Raw genomic sequence first — 14,677 nt, forward strand, 5'->3', positions numbered from 1 at the left:
GTTCTCAAACGGTTCCAAACTGTTGTCTTATTCTTATATGCATGCTATTAGTAGAATTCTGACATTCTTGATATGAGACATATGCAGTACGTAATGTTATGGTGATCTATCTTCTTCCTTGTTCTTTGTGTTTTCTGTAGATGATGCAGTGTGTGTTCGTTTGTATACCCCATAGCATCTGTGCGGTACAGTGATGCGACACATTGGCGATCACGATGTGCATTCTTACTACACATGCAAGGGAAGTCGTGATCTGGAGAGTGGCCCATATTCTATAGGGTGTTCCCATTCCCATATCGTCCTCTGCTTGGTGCAATTATGGAGGAATGTCGCATGGTCGGTTACAAGCAATGCCACGCACTTCTGGTGTCTCGACCTCGCCTCCTCAATGATAGTCCTCAGAGTGAAAATGTGATGTATTGTAGATTGATGTCACCAGAATCCTGCTTGCCCTAGTGCCCGTTGCCCCCAAGCCTCTGTATGACTCTTGAGTTCCCTCTCTGAAATAGATCCATAAATGTTGGCTAGAGTGTGGCCAATCATGAGAGTATGGTAGTTCCAAGTCTCCATAGGGTCTCAGTCTTTGTATATTGGTACTATAGAGATAGTGCTCCAAGCCAATGGGAAGCCGTGGCGCACAGCCTAGTTGAACGTCTATGCTAGGACTGAGAGCTAGGACCTCCTATCCATGTATAAAGTGTTTAGTCCATAGGCCCTCAGGGTCCTGCATTCTATGACACCCCCTTTCTCTTCCTTTTTATAGTAGATGCACTGGGGTATTTTTTGTGCTCTCGAGCGACATGCCTTACAAAGATGAGGCTTCCAATTTGACAAAATGAGGAGCTATTGGATTCATAGTTTGTAGATGAGACAACCTTGAGGCAGCTAGGGAGGCTCTAGCCACTTAATGTGAGGCCTCTAGGGCTAGAATCAACTAGAAAAAATTTGTTGGCTTCCTTATAACGATTGAGGAGGTCCAAGAGGTCCAAGACCCATGGATCCCATGGGGGTAGACAATGAGATACCTCAGGTGCTAAGTGGGGATATAAATTTCAATAGAGCAAGAGATTGCTATACTACTAGAGAATATGTAGTGCAAGCTTCTATATTGAAGCTACTGTGGGGGAATCTTGGGGCCGGACAATGAGGATCCCTTACCCTTCTTTTTTAGCTTCCTCATTGCCTTGCCTAGTGCATTGTCTTGCATCCTCATAATGACTTGTAGTGGCACTACAGCCACATGGCCTTGTTGGATGCTAAGCAAATTGAGGTTAGTGCTCTTTGGCAGAATGAGTGGGGTGGTTGGTCTCCTTGTGAAATAGTCCTAAAATAGATGCTCCGTTCCACATCCCACACACAAAGGGGTGGGATTGGTTGTGGTTGGGGTGGTGGGAGTACGATCCCTGTATGGAGAGTCCTTCAAGAAGTGTGGGCCTTGGCATTTGAAACAGGACATCGGAGGGTTTGAAGTGCCTCGGTAGGGGCATTCACTTGCTCTATGGGGACCTTGGCAGGTGTAACATTGGAGCAGGGGTCTCTGAGCAATTGAGTTTAGATCTCTCACCCTTGCATTTATGGGGGCAGTCTGGAATACGGGGACTTGTTCATCCTCTGGCGGGAGGTAGTGGATCAAGGTACCACTTCCCTCCTTGTAGGGGTAGTAATCATGAGGTCCATGATCAGGATCCGTTTCCTCCCAATTGTTGGGCAATTCTTCAACCAACTCTTGTTTGACTGGGGTGATACGAGGTAGCGGTTGGGGGAGGGACCTCGGAAATCAACATTGGGAGGTATCGAGGTTTCCCCACCTATAGCAGTGTGTGCAGTAGAGTGCCGGCCTTGCCCTTAGGTGCGAGCACTCATTGGAGGGGTGATTGCCATTGCATACCCCACACCAGACATTGTCTCTCCATGGAAACAAGTGGGGGTTGCTTAGTGCCTCCTTGGAGGTTCCTATCCTCCATTGCTGGCCTAGCTGATCCAACAAATTGGAGGCCAGCTTACTCATATCCAAGCCTTTAGGCTCATTAGCCTCCTTCTTGATTGGCTCTACACTTGAAGACCTAACCGATGGAGCTATTTTAGAGGGGGCCGAGGCCTTGTTCGAGTTCACTTTATCCATCATGTTGTCACATATATGAATGGCCACCTTGCTGCATAGATCAAAGGAGGTGGGGTTCATCACCATGAGGTGGTCATGTAACTTTGGGTCTGCTAATTTGATAAGAAAGTGAGGCAACAATCATTCGTTGCTCATCCGCTCATATGGCTCATAGCGAGCATTGAGGTGGTTAATCCTAGCAATGTAATCCCTCGGGAATTCCTTATCATTCTGTTTTACCCCATACAATTAGTTGATCGGGCTCCATTTATGGCCGCTGGGGGTGAACCCAACAATAAAAGCCTTTCTCAATGTCTCCCGTTGTATCTTTTCTTTTGGGGTGAGAGCCTTATTCCATTGGCCTACCTTCCCATCCAGGGTGAGGCCAAACACATTGGCATCTCTAGGTCACCTAGCGCACCAAAGGCTTCACAAATCTATTCAAACTGTTCCATGTGGGAGACCGGGTCTCCTTCTCCTAGGACCTTGGTCATTAGCTTGGAGATGGCTATGGGACGGCTTCTCGAGGGATTCACCATCCGTGTAGGGAACACTGAGTCAGGTGGAGGTGGTGTTGCCCCCCTTCCTAGGGCGTTCACCAAAATACACATTGTCTCATTAGTCAACACCGTTTGAGCGGCTAGCGGAGGTGGTGTTGCTATGGGCCTGACAAGTCACAGGGCTGGCATTAGGCCTTTGGACCAGATGGTGGTCCCCATGTAGTTACTGGTGCCGGCATTGGGATGAACATTCCAAGGCTGCATTCATTCGTGCAACCAGTATAGACAGGAAGGGACAGACTTCCGAAGGTAGTGGGTCTTGGGAAAAGGTAACGTTGGTTCCATGCAACGGGCGGTAGGGTGGAAATTGTGGTGCCTCATAGTTGACAAAGGCTGGTGGCGTCAAGGATATTAGAGGGTCATAAGGCACTCAACCTTTGAAGTTCCTAGTATCCCCTCAACTTGGGTCTTGTCTAGGAAATTCCCTCATCCATGGATCTTCATCACCCATGTTCTCTCACTGAGGAGGTCTGGCATAGGCGGAGGGACCTAGATCGACGAAGGTGGTTTCTGTCCCGGTCTGGAGTTCGGGAGCTATCTGTTGCTAGCATTCCCTTCCTGCGGACATGCTGACAAAGGGGTTCTCCATGTCCGCCGATTCTATTCGTCCTAAGTGGCCAAACATGTTAGAGAATGTACCTCTAAGCCTGGATGCAACCGAAGGTGCTGGAGAGTTGGGAGAGGCTACACTTGTGAATGGAGCTTCCGAGGCCCTTGGAATCGAGGGATCTTGCATCACTTCTTCCAGACTCTGTTTTGTCAGAACTAGATAGAGTTTCTGGTCGAGGACCTACAAACGAGTGGATTCTTAGGATCGAGCTTTCGGATTCTCAGCTAGGATGGAGGGTGGGCTGAGCGTAGCTTGAAGTGCTTTCTTCTAGCATGGGATCCTTTGGCAAAATCCTTCTGGACCTCAAGTGCATGTGGGATGTCTCTGGCTGGGCACACTCAGGCTGAATTAAGGTTCTAGAATTTTCTTTTAATTATTTGGCTACCCTAGAGGTAATGCACCGGTTGGCAGGATAGTTCTATAGCGACAATCTGAGGGATACAGTATAGCACCGAGCGGTGGGATATGGTTTTAGCGACGATTAGCGGCGTAAGCATATAGTGATGGTGGTGGAGGAGGAATATAACCATGGGTGGTGGGGTAGATGTATCATCGACGATCGGTGGGATAAATATTACCATGTGGTCGACCGAATGGCCACAAGGGCTATTGCTGCCACGGGTGTAGGGATACAGAGTAACAACGGGTGGTGGGATAGGGAATCGGTGGGACCTTACTAACATGTCGGTCGACGAGATAGTATCGCGACCGGCGTGGGGATCAAAGATGACGATCGATGGGATAAGTGTATTGTGACGACGGTGGAGCAAGTGTAAATTACTAGACGACAAGATCAAAACAGCAATGATCGATCGAATGAAAATAGCGACAGGTGGCATGATGGGAGTAACGCGACGAGTGGAGGGGAATGATTATGACCACAGGCATGGGGGTGGGTTTACCGCATTGACGACAGAGTAGTAGGATAGTAACAGTCGGTGGGGTAACTCTACAGTGCCAGTCAATGGTTGTCAAATCAGCACGGAAGTAACTCTGACACACATGAAATCGGTACGACAGGGTAGACCGTGGTCAGAGGTTAGGTCGGCAGGATAGGACTACGGCACCGAGTCAACATAGGTTGACTGGTAGGATACGGCTAACGCATTGGTCGACGGGTATTTGGTCGGTGCGATAGGGCTACATCGTCGACTCAGTGGGATAGTCACACACAGTGTCGCCAACTAATTTTTGATGATTTCTAGAGATTTTACAAGTTCTTTTCATGATTTTTTATGATGGGGGGATGCTACACTACCTAATATACCTACTCAATGAAAAAAACTTGAAAACAAAACACTTTTTGAAAGCCAAAATGCAAGATTTCAAAAAGGGTGAGTTCTAAGACACAAAACTACTTCAAAGTTTGGCAAGAATCCTTATTTTTATTATTTTTTGAGGTGTTTGGACCTCACATACACCTTGGCAATGAAGCCCACTAAGTTTCTTTCAACTTGAAAGACCAAAAAGCATCAAAGACAAGCTTCCAATGCTCACAAATGGATTTCTACAAGAAAAAATAGTTTTTCGTTCTCTCTCTCACTTTCCACCTCTCTTCTCTCCTTCAAATCCACTAACAAGCTTCAAGACTTGTGCAATGGAAATATATCAAAGAAAGACAAGTGCAAAATGCAAAAGCATACCTTTTCTCCCTGGTAGCGGCACCAAAAATGTAGTGGGTCTTGACGGTGACTCACGTGTTAAGGGGATGTTGAAGATATGTCGACGGAGTCTCCACTCCTAGCTACTCCTTGTGGGAGCAATGCATACCATGAGTCATCCACAAGAGTCACGCAAGCGGCCTCCGAATTATTGCAATGTGGTTTCATGCGAGAGAGGGGAAAGAGGACGAGGGAGGGGAGAGGGAGAAGGGAGTGAAGGAGAGAGAAAGAGGGGAAGGGGGAGAAGGGAGTGAAGGGGGATAGAGTGACAACCACAAGGGCACTATGAAGGAAACATGAGAACACCCAAAACACTCTCTTGGAAGAGAAGAGGGAGCTTGTATTCAACTTGGTGCAAACAACAATGAAGACCAAAGTCAACCATTTGGCCTTCTATACAAGTCACCTTTTGAAGGGAGGACCAACCCTTTTCCTTTTTAGCACTCTCGCTCTCTTTACAACCAAGGGCTCTTGGGCCCGAAGGGTGCCAAGGCATATTGCTATTCTTACCATCTCTCCCTACTAGCGAAAATAGTGCTTGTGTTAACCATATTAAAGCACTTGGGACAAGCCTAGTGTTAGGAGGTGTTTCTAATTGGCTCCCAACAAATAGCGCTTGTGTTAGCCTCGCACCTCCTAGGCTTAGGTGATTTGGGGCTCAAACTCCCTAAGCTCCCTCACACCTTAACCTATTTGTGGTTCAAACCCCATGCATGAGGCTCAAAATTTGGAGTGGTGAGGCTCAGCTTCCATGAGACACTCAATAGTAACCCTGTCTCAGGATATTTAGGGATCAAACTCCCTGAGTTTGAGCAGTACTCCTTTCATGGCTATTTTCGTTGGTGTGACTATCTTTGTGGATGTGGAGCTGAAAAGTACATGTTGCTTGCACTCCTTGCACTTCCATGGACATGGACTTAAAGTGTGCATCTCCTTGTTCCTGGTGGTGGTAGCTGGAACATACAACATGTGCCTATAATCCTTGAATCCTTGGACTTTGAAGTGGGGAATTTGGGTATTTGGGGATCAAACTCCCTAAGTTTGAGCTATACTCCTTCCGTGTGCACATTTGCTTGTAATCACTAACCTTGGGGTATTTGGGGATCAAACTCCCTTGAGCTTGTTCGTTGAAGTAGATCATTCGGCCTGGTCACCTTTAATCACTGATTACCCTACATTGGGCGGCTATACTCTGTGGATGCTAACAGATGCAATGTCTTAAAAATTATGCTAATTGAGATGGCGTGATGCAACTAGATAAGAAATATGCTTGCCAAAAGAGCTCCCCATCCATGTGGAATCCATGAAAGGGGAACTTCAGTCCCTCACAAGTAAGCTATGTGAAATCCATTAAAAGAAATCCCCATCAATGTGAAATCTATGAGAGGGTAAAGTTATCCCTTCACAAGTGAGGTATGCATAGCTAAAGAGGTACCTGTGACATATATGTAGGGGGAAAAGACAATGGAAACACAAGATACACTTATCATCATTGAAGGCAACCACTTCAACAACTCTGAGCTAATAAAGTACCCAAAACAAAGAAGAAACCAAATATATAGATCTTTACCTATGTGTGGTTGTCTCTTGATGATAGACACAAATTATCCCACCTTTGATTGTTGTAAGTGAGATTCTCTTAACCACCGCAACGGTTAACAGTCCATATGTTGTAAAAGCAAGTGAAAATGTAGGAGAGGGCGTGAGCATTAGCATATGCCACTTTCTTTGGAACCGCATCGGCCCAAGTTTTTGTACAAGGGTTAGCCCTTCCTTTAAAAGTGGAGTGGATTTAAGGCCAAAAGTTTGACTCTGGTTTTCATTGTGTACTTGCATCTTTGGAAATAGAAGCTCTCTCTTTCTATACATTCTCTTGCATTGAGTCTTCTTGTTTCCTTTTTCTAGTTTCCTTGTGATTGCCACTATCCCCCTCCCCCATTCCCTCTCTCCTCTCCCTTCCCCTTTCTCTCTTTCCCCTCTCACCCTTCTCTATTGTGGGATCACTTGCACACAATTTGGTAGCACAAGCATGAAGATTGCTCATATAGATCTCCCACAAGGAGTTACTTGGGAGTAGAGGCTTCGATGGCATATTTCCAACATCTCCACAACATGTGAGTCACTGCCCAAACTACACATTTTTGGTGCCACTGCCAAGGAATTCGAGATGTGCTTTTGTACTGCACAAGCTCTCTACCATTAACCACCCATTGCACAATTCTTCTAGCTTAACTAGGAGTGTTGTTAGTAGAGTATAGGATGGGATTGAAGGAGGAAAGTGTGAGTTTGAAGTAGGAAAAGTAGAAACTTTCATTTCTATGCATAGGGTATTTTTCATGCATTTGAGCATGGCTTTTAGTGTTTTTTGCTATCACATTGTAGAGGAATAGCTAGTTTGAGTGATTGCTAAAGTGCGTGTGGTGTCAAATCTCACTCAAAAACACTAACAAATGAGGTTGTATTAGGTTCATTTAGAGTGTGAGAGTTCTCAGCCACCCCCTTCAAAAATCTCATATTTGGCCTTTTCAAGTTGTTTTTTTGGATTTTTTTGTTTGAGTAGGTAGAATAGGTCGCATAGCACCCCCTTGTTCTCACAAACCCTACCCAAAAACTCAAAAATTCCCAAAGAGTAGAGATCACATCTTTCATAAATCGCCTAGGGGGCAAGGGCTCATTACTGGGGTGATCTCCTCATACAAATATTGTTATACGCTGATGACGTGGTCTTTATATCCTCTTTAGCAGAGGGGCTGTAGAGAGATCTAGAGGCCTTATAGGTGTTCTGCACAAAGAGAGTCTTGACGATCAACCTTGGTAAAACTAAGTTTATGATCTTCAACACCTCACAAGTAGTGATTTGCCGACTTAGCTTCACTTATCGTGGCGAGCTAGTGGAGATAGTGTAGTTGTACACATATTTGGGAGTAGTCCTCATAGGAACCATCCATCTTCACGATGACCCATGCATCCGAGGCACGACTAACAGGAGTGCATAGTGCTTTGGCTAGACTAGAGCGATGGTGCTTCCAAGTGCACTTTCACGATCCACTGATGTGAAGGGATGGCTTTTTGACACACTGGTGCGATCGATTGTCATGTATGCAGCACCCTTTTGGGGATGCGATCTCCCGAGGACACGCTGGTGGAGGAGCTACAAGGATGATCCGATGTAAGCCCTCAGTCCCACATGAGATAGTATAGGAAGAGTTCGTCGTGACACCTCTCCAAGTTGATGCCATCTTTCAAATAGTGGATTTCATCCACAGAGTCTAGGACCTACTAGAGACTTTCGAGGTTGGCCCTAGAGTTATCCAGACGACTAGTAGTAGAGAGCGGGGCAGACACATGGTATGCACGCATATCTACATGGCTTGCCAAACACAGTATCCAAATGGACAGGCTTCCCCTCTTTTAGTATAGTATGGATGCACCTCCTAAGTTGATCCCACGAGATGAGATCGACTGTAACATATGGTTAGACCTCCTCTAGCTTCATACGTCCCAGACTTAGGGAGAAGACAAGCTCCCCACCAAGACCTAGTTCTATTGCGACCACTTCTTGAGACTATCAGAGGGGTTCATCATTAGACCCTAGTATCTCGAGCACAGAGGTATCTCCCATGTACTAAGGATTGCCATTAGTCAGATGCGGATTTCGGCCCATCAGTTGAGGATTGAGGCAAGGAGAGTAGTAGGTATACCCAAAGAGTAGGTCTACACGCCATGTACGCTGGGAGCGGTTGAGATAGAGGAGCATTCTCTTTGAGTTTGCCCAGCCTACTATAAGATCGGGGCATGTTACCACTATCTCTACTTGGAGGGGAGTCGCTTCGGCCCTCTATCATAACTCATCCGTTTCCATGGCCAGGTCTGTATCAGGATCTCTCTAATAGAGATGTAACAACACAGGGAGATACGACTGCAACAAATCAAACAGTAGCAAGGGATGACCAAACCACCATAAGACATAGAGGATGACCGAGGACAACGATGCGTCACAGACTTCTATACATTTGAGTCTGCCACAGGATACAGTGGAGAGGAGAGCAGTCTAGATTAGTAGCCGATACAATACCATTGAGAGAGGGATGCAAAGACCACATGCGCGACAGAGAGTCCCCATAGTACACTCTAATAAGGTCTGACCTATCACAACTTTCCTCAAGGGGTGCCGACAGAGATGAGGGGTCACTTTGAACATAGCTCAGAGAGTTCAAAGAGCAAGGAGACCACGTCTCCCATCGCAACGCTCGACAGCTCGACAGAAACAGATACAAGATATCTTCACAACCCACCAGAGAGCCATCACTGAACCAAGCTTCTATTTTTTATTCTATTTCTGAGTCCCAATACTGAGACTGACTTGTTTTTTAACTTGTTCTTAATACTGCATAGATTGATCTAGTCCTCTATGCAGTTGTAGTTGACTATTTTTATTCATGATTATGACTTTTTAAGCATTGATTAGTACTCAGCAAGGGCCCTAGCACACCCTTTGCTTCAACCCACTGAGACTTGTATAAGTTTGCTTTTCTATGTACTTTGTCCCATAGGCCCACGAGGCCATGAAGCTCTCTCTCTCTCCCAAGAAGATGGAGGGCAAGAAGATTGGTTTTAAACTCGATCTTCTTGCCTGGAGGAAGGAGGGCTATAGAGGATGAACGGACATTTTCAAACTCCACTCACCAAGATTGAAAAAAATGAATTTTAAAATTTAAAATTTCTAATTCAAATATTAATTTGCCACTTTTTATTTTAAAATTAAATCCTACCTATTTTCAAGATTTAGATTTTAAAAGGAATATTATGGTTCATAATACTATATTTAGAGAGAGAGAGAGAGAGAGAGAGAGAGAGTTTAGATTAAAAAGTCCTATCAATAATTGAGCCATTAAATTAGTTCCATCAATTTAATAAAAAGTAAAAAAAAAAGGGCAACAACTAGAGTTTGCAGAAGTTTCCACCAAAATTAAGCTTTTGAGTTTAACAAATACAATATTAAAAAAAGATGTTGAATCCTCAGGCAATCCAAGTTTCGAGCTCAGGGTCCACTTACCTGCCATCATCCAAACAAACTAGGTGTTAGAACAACATAGTTACAGAGGTCCCAAGGTTCAAATGAAGTAGCTCCCAAGGTTGCGAATGAAGCAGCTCTGAATCAATCAACTCGCAAGGTCGCGAGGCAAAGGTCATGAGGATCATAAGGTCCTAGAGGAAAGGTAGGTCGGTGCGCAATAGAGTCCTAGTTTCAATTTCTTTTTGAATTTTGCATAGTCTAGATTACCTTTACATATACATAGGTTTACATATGCATAGGTTTTCTGTACATAGCTTAGTAGATTTATTATATTTCAATTAATAAATATTTAATCATCTTTAAATAAATACTTTAAATATACTCTTAATATTTAAATACTTAAAGTATTCAATTATATTTAAATACACCTACAAAGTATTAGTAGAATATTTATTTAGATGTTAGATATAGATTGACCAGTCATGCCTAGACTTTATAGATTTATATATACCTAATACCTAGCTAATCTTTAAATATCTAAATAGATAATTAGATATTAAATACAATAAATAAATAAATATGTGTATTTTAAAGATACTGAAAGATTTAAATATTTGAATACTTTAGTACATTTAAAGACTAAATAGATATTTTAACCATATATCTGATAAATAAATAAAATATTTAAATATATCATAGTATATTAATATGTTATACTAAAATATTTTAATATACTTGGGTATATTAAAATAATAATAAATATTTAATTATATTTTAATAAATAAAAATAAGTATTTAAATACTTTAGTATATTAATGATATTTTATTTTAAATAAATAAAACATTTAATTATATTATTAGATATTTAAATTAGTAAAATATTTAAAGATTAAATACATTTTTAAATTACTAATTTACCTAGTCTTTAAATATTTCAATAGATATACTTAAATAAATATGTACCAATACAAATAAATAAAGTATCTAAATAATTTTATTACAGTTAAAGATACTAAATATTGAAAAGATACTAAAATATTTAAATATTTTTAAAACATACTAAATATTTTAAATAAGCTTACTTTTTTAGATACTTTAGTATATTTACTTTTTTAAAATTTTTAATAAATAAAATCTTTAAATAAATTTTAATATATTTGAGTTATTAAACTATATTTAAAACATTTAGTAAGCATTATATTATTGAATGTGTCTGTGTGTGTTATTAGCCGAAAAAGAAATCAAGACAAGAGGCTAGAGGATAGGTATGGCGACGCTCGAGGGCCATAGAGGAATAGGCAACGTGAGGAGAGGAGCGTTAACATGGGTCGGGAAAAGGGATTAAGAGGGGAGGGAAAGAAGAGGGAGACTATGGCACAAGGGGAGAGGGAGAGCGGAAAGAGGAGTATGTACATGGGTGGAGGAGGAATGTAGAGATGGAGACATCAAGGGAAGAGGGCCATGCTTTATTTGAAAGGAAGGAAAGGGGGAAATCAAAGTACTAGCTAGGTGGCTTTACAAGAATGAGCGTGTCTCATCAAGGAATAGCCCCCTCCTTTTATAGCCAAGAGAGAGGGTCTCTCCCAATAAATGCATCCTTCCACATGCATGGTGTGTGTGGAAGAGACTTCCATATGGGCTAGGCAATTACACACTCTCAATTGTATGCGATAACGCTTGGCCACCTTTTTCCACATATATCAACTCCCATATCCTAAGTCTATGATGCTCCCTTGGTCTCTTCCCGATTTTATGATACGTTCAAACATCTAGGAGGACAAGTGGAGGGTTGACACAAGGAATCTTGCCACCTCATCCTACTTTCTCTATTATTTAACTTGCACTCTTGGACCTTCTATACCTCCCCCACATGGGCCTATCCAATATGGAGGAAATAACCCAATATAATATCCATCTCCATCTATTTTATATCACTTCTCCCATGGACTTTGGGCCATATCTCACTAAATGCAGGCATGGGACCGCCTAGGTGGAGGGGTGGCACATGGAAGAGCCATGCCACCTTAACATTTTATAACATTACTACCATGGATTATGTACAACACACCTTATGGGTCCTCTTACATGGAAGGGTGGAACATGATCCTGCCCTGCCATCTCAACCCTGGGCCCTATGCACTCCATATTTTATTATACTATTGCCACACATACAAGCGCACACTCATATTTATGCCTTTTTACTTTGGTCAAATTCATCCATAACAGTCTCCTCCCCAGGCAGGGAATGCACAACATTTCCATGCCTGGGACCATCCCGCACTAAGAAGGGCTTGAGATAACACTTGTTGATCACCTTCTTGCCATATGGCTCATGCAGCTCCTGAACTTATATAGACCCATTGCTACGTTCCTTGATGATTTGTATGAACCAATCCATAGTGGCAGAAACTTCTTATCCATTTGGTGGTCCAATCTATTATCAAAGCATAGCACAACATCCTTCTTAGCAAAGTGTCTTTCCCATCCCTTGCAAATCTTAGCATCCAAGCGGGCCTTTTGTCGATTCTTGTGGATCTCTGTTTGGTGTAGTGCAAGGCATCGGGTTTCATCTAACTTCTCAAGTTATTCCAATCTGGCCTCTACATGTTCATCTTCTGTCATCCTCTGTTCTTGTGCCAATCTCAAGGTCAGAATCTCTATCTCTAGTGGTAAAACTCCCTCAGTACTGTACACTAACTCAAAAGGAGTGTGATCTGTAGATGTTTTATGGATGATGTTGTAAGCCCACGCGGCTTCAGTGACCTTTTGATCCCACTGGCTCCTGTTTCCTATGGCCATTTTTCCCATGGTTTTACGAAGAAGGCCATGCGATCCATGAGCAATTCCACTGCTTCATTCAAGAATGGATTCCCATGGTCAGAGACTATTTCCATGGGTGTCCCAAACCTTGTGCAGATACGTTCAAATATAAAATTTGAAATGGCCTTACCATTTGCAGTGAGGAGGATGATAGCTTCAGCTCACTTAGTGACATACTGAGTGGCTACCAAAAGATACTTCTTTTGGCGAGCAATCATGGACAAGGGCCCTACAAAATCTATTCCCTACTTCTGAAACGGATGGATGGACATCACTAGGTGATGTTGCCCAGGACGCAAATCCTTCCTACCAAAGAATTGACATGGTTCACAGATTTTGCAATACAAAGTGACATCCTTGAATGAGGTCGGCCAATAGTATCCAGCATGTAAAATCTTCTTAGCTGTATAGTCATTGGCATCGTGGCCTCCATGAAATCCAACACGATAATGCTTAAATACCTTAGGTACCGATGGATTTCATGGAGGCCACGATGCCAATGACTATACAGCTAAGAAGATTTTACATGCTGGATACTATTGGCCGACCTCATTCAAGAATGTCACTTTGTATTGCAAAATCTGTGAACCATGTCAATTCTTTGGTAGGAAGGATTTGCGTCCTGGGCAACATCACCTAGTGATGTCCATCCATCCGTTTCAGAAGTAGGGAATAGATTTTGTAGGGCCCTTGTCCATGATTGCTCGCCAAAAGAAGTATCTTTTGGTAGCCACTCAGTATGTCACTAAGTGGGCTGAAGCTATCGTCCTCCTCACTGCAAATGGTAAGGCCATTTCAAATTTCATATTTAAATGTATTTGCACAAGGTTTGGGACACCCATGGAAATAGTATCTAACCATGGGAATCCATCAATGAAGTACCCCATCAAAGAGAGTGTAGCGCCTACTATCTCTTCGGATCTTCTTTCTCTCATAGCTAGTACTTTTCGGAGGAAAGGAGAAAGCAGTTAGAAACCTGTAGATACCACCATACCATGGATCCCCAACTTCTATGGCCGCTACAAGGGTTACATCGAGGCACTCCTCTAAATCAACCAAAGCATTCTTCAAGTTAGAACAACCCCCTTTTATAATTTTAAAAGAAAAATCATATTCTTGTAGAACTGCCAACCATTTGGCAAAACGGCCAATGGGATTTCGTGATTGAAGAACCTGTTTCGCAAGACCATTGCTAGAGATTATAAAGAAGGACTTTCCAACCACATAATGCTTAAATTTCTCAATGCAGAACACCAAAGACAAGGCATGCTTGTTAGCCTCAGAGTAGCGTTGTTCAGTTTTGAGCAATTGTCGAGAAGTAAATCGAATAGCATACATGAGCTGATCCTTCCCTTGCTGGAGAAGAATACCTGCTAGAGTGTGCTCACTAAACCCAGGATTGATATAGAAAGTCTTTGACCAATAAGAATTTCGTAGAATGGGTTCTGAACCCAGAGCATTCTTGATTTCTGCAAACCCATGATCACAATCCTCATCCCAAGAGAAATCAACCCCATTGTTTAATAGCATAGTCATGGGTCATGTCAAAGCAGCATATTGATCAATGAAGCAGCGATAGTATCCTGCTAGATTGACAAATGAGCATACCTGACGTTTGGTTGTTGGTCGGGAGAGCTTGAGGATGGCTTCTACCTTCTTGGGGTCAGGCTTCACGCCCTCGGATGAGAATATATCCCAGTAACCTCCCTTGAGTGGCTCCAATGGTGCATTTCTCAGGATTGAGACTGCCATTCGCATCATTGACCCTTTGCAAGGCCAACCTAACCTTCATGACATGCTTCTTACGTGACAAGAATATACAAAAAAAGGGTCCAACCTAACCATCCTGATGTGCTCCCTGCATGACGAGAATATACAGAAATCAGCTAAAAACACCTCCAAGAAATC

This window comes from Dipteris shenzhenensis, chromosome 20 (assembly GCF_047967505.1).
Source record: "Dipteris shenzhenensis isolate YYH24624 ecotype China chromosome 20, Dip_SZ_1.0, whole genome shotgun sequence".
Classification (NCBI taxonomy): domain Eukaryota; kingdom Viridiplantae; phylum Streptophyta; class Polypodiopsida; order Gleicheniales; family Dipteridaceae; genus Dipteris; species Dipteris shenzhenensis.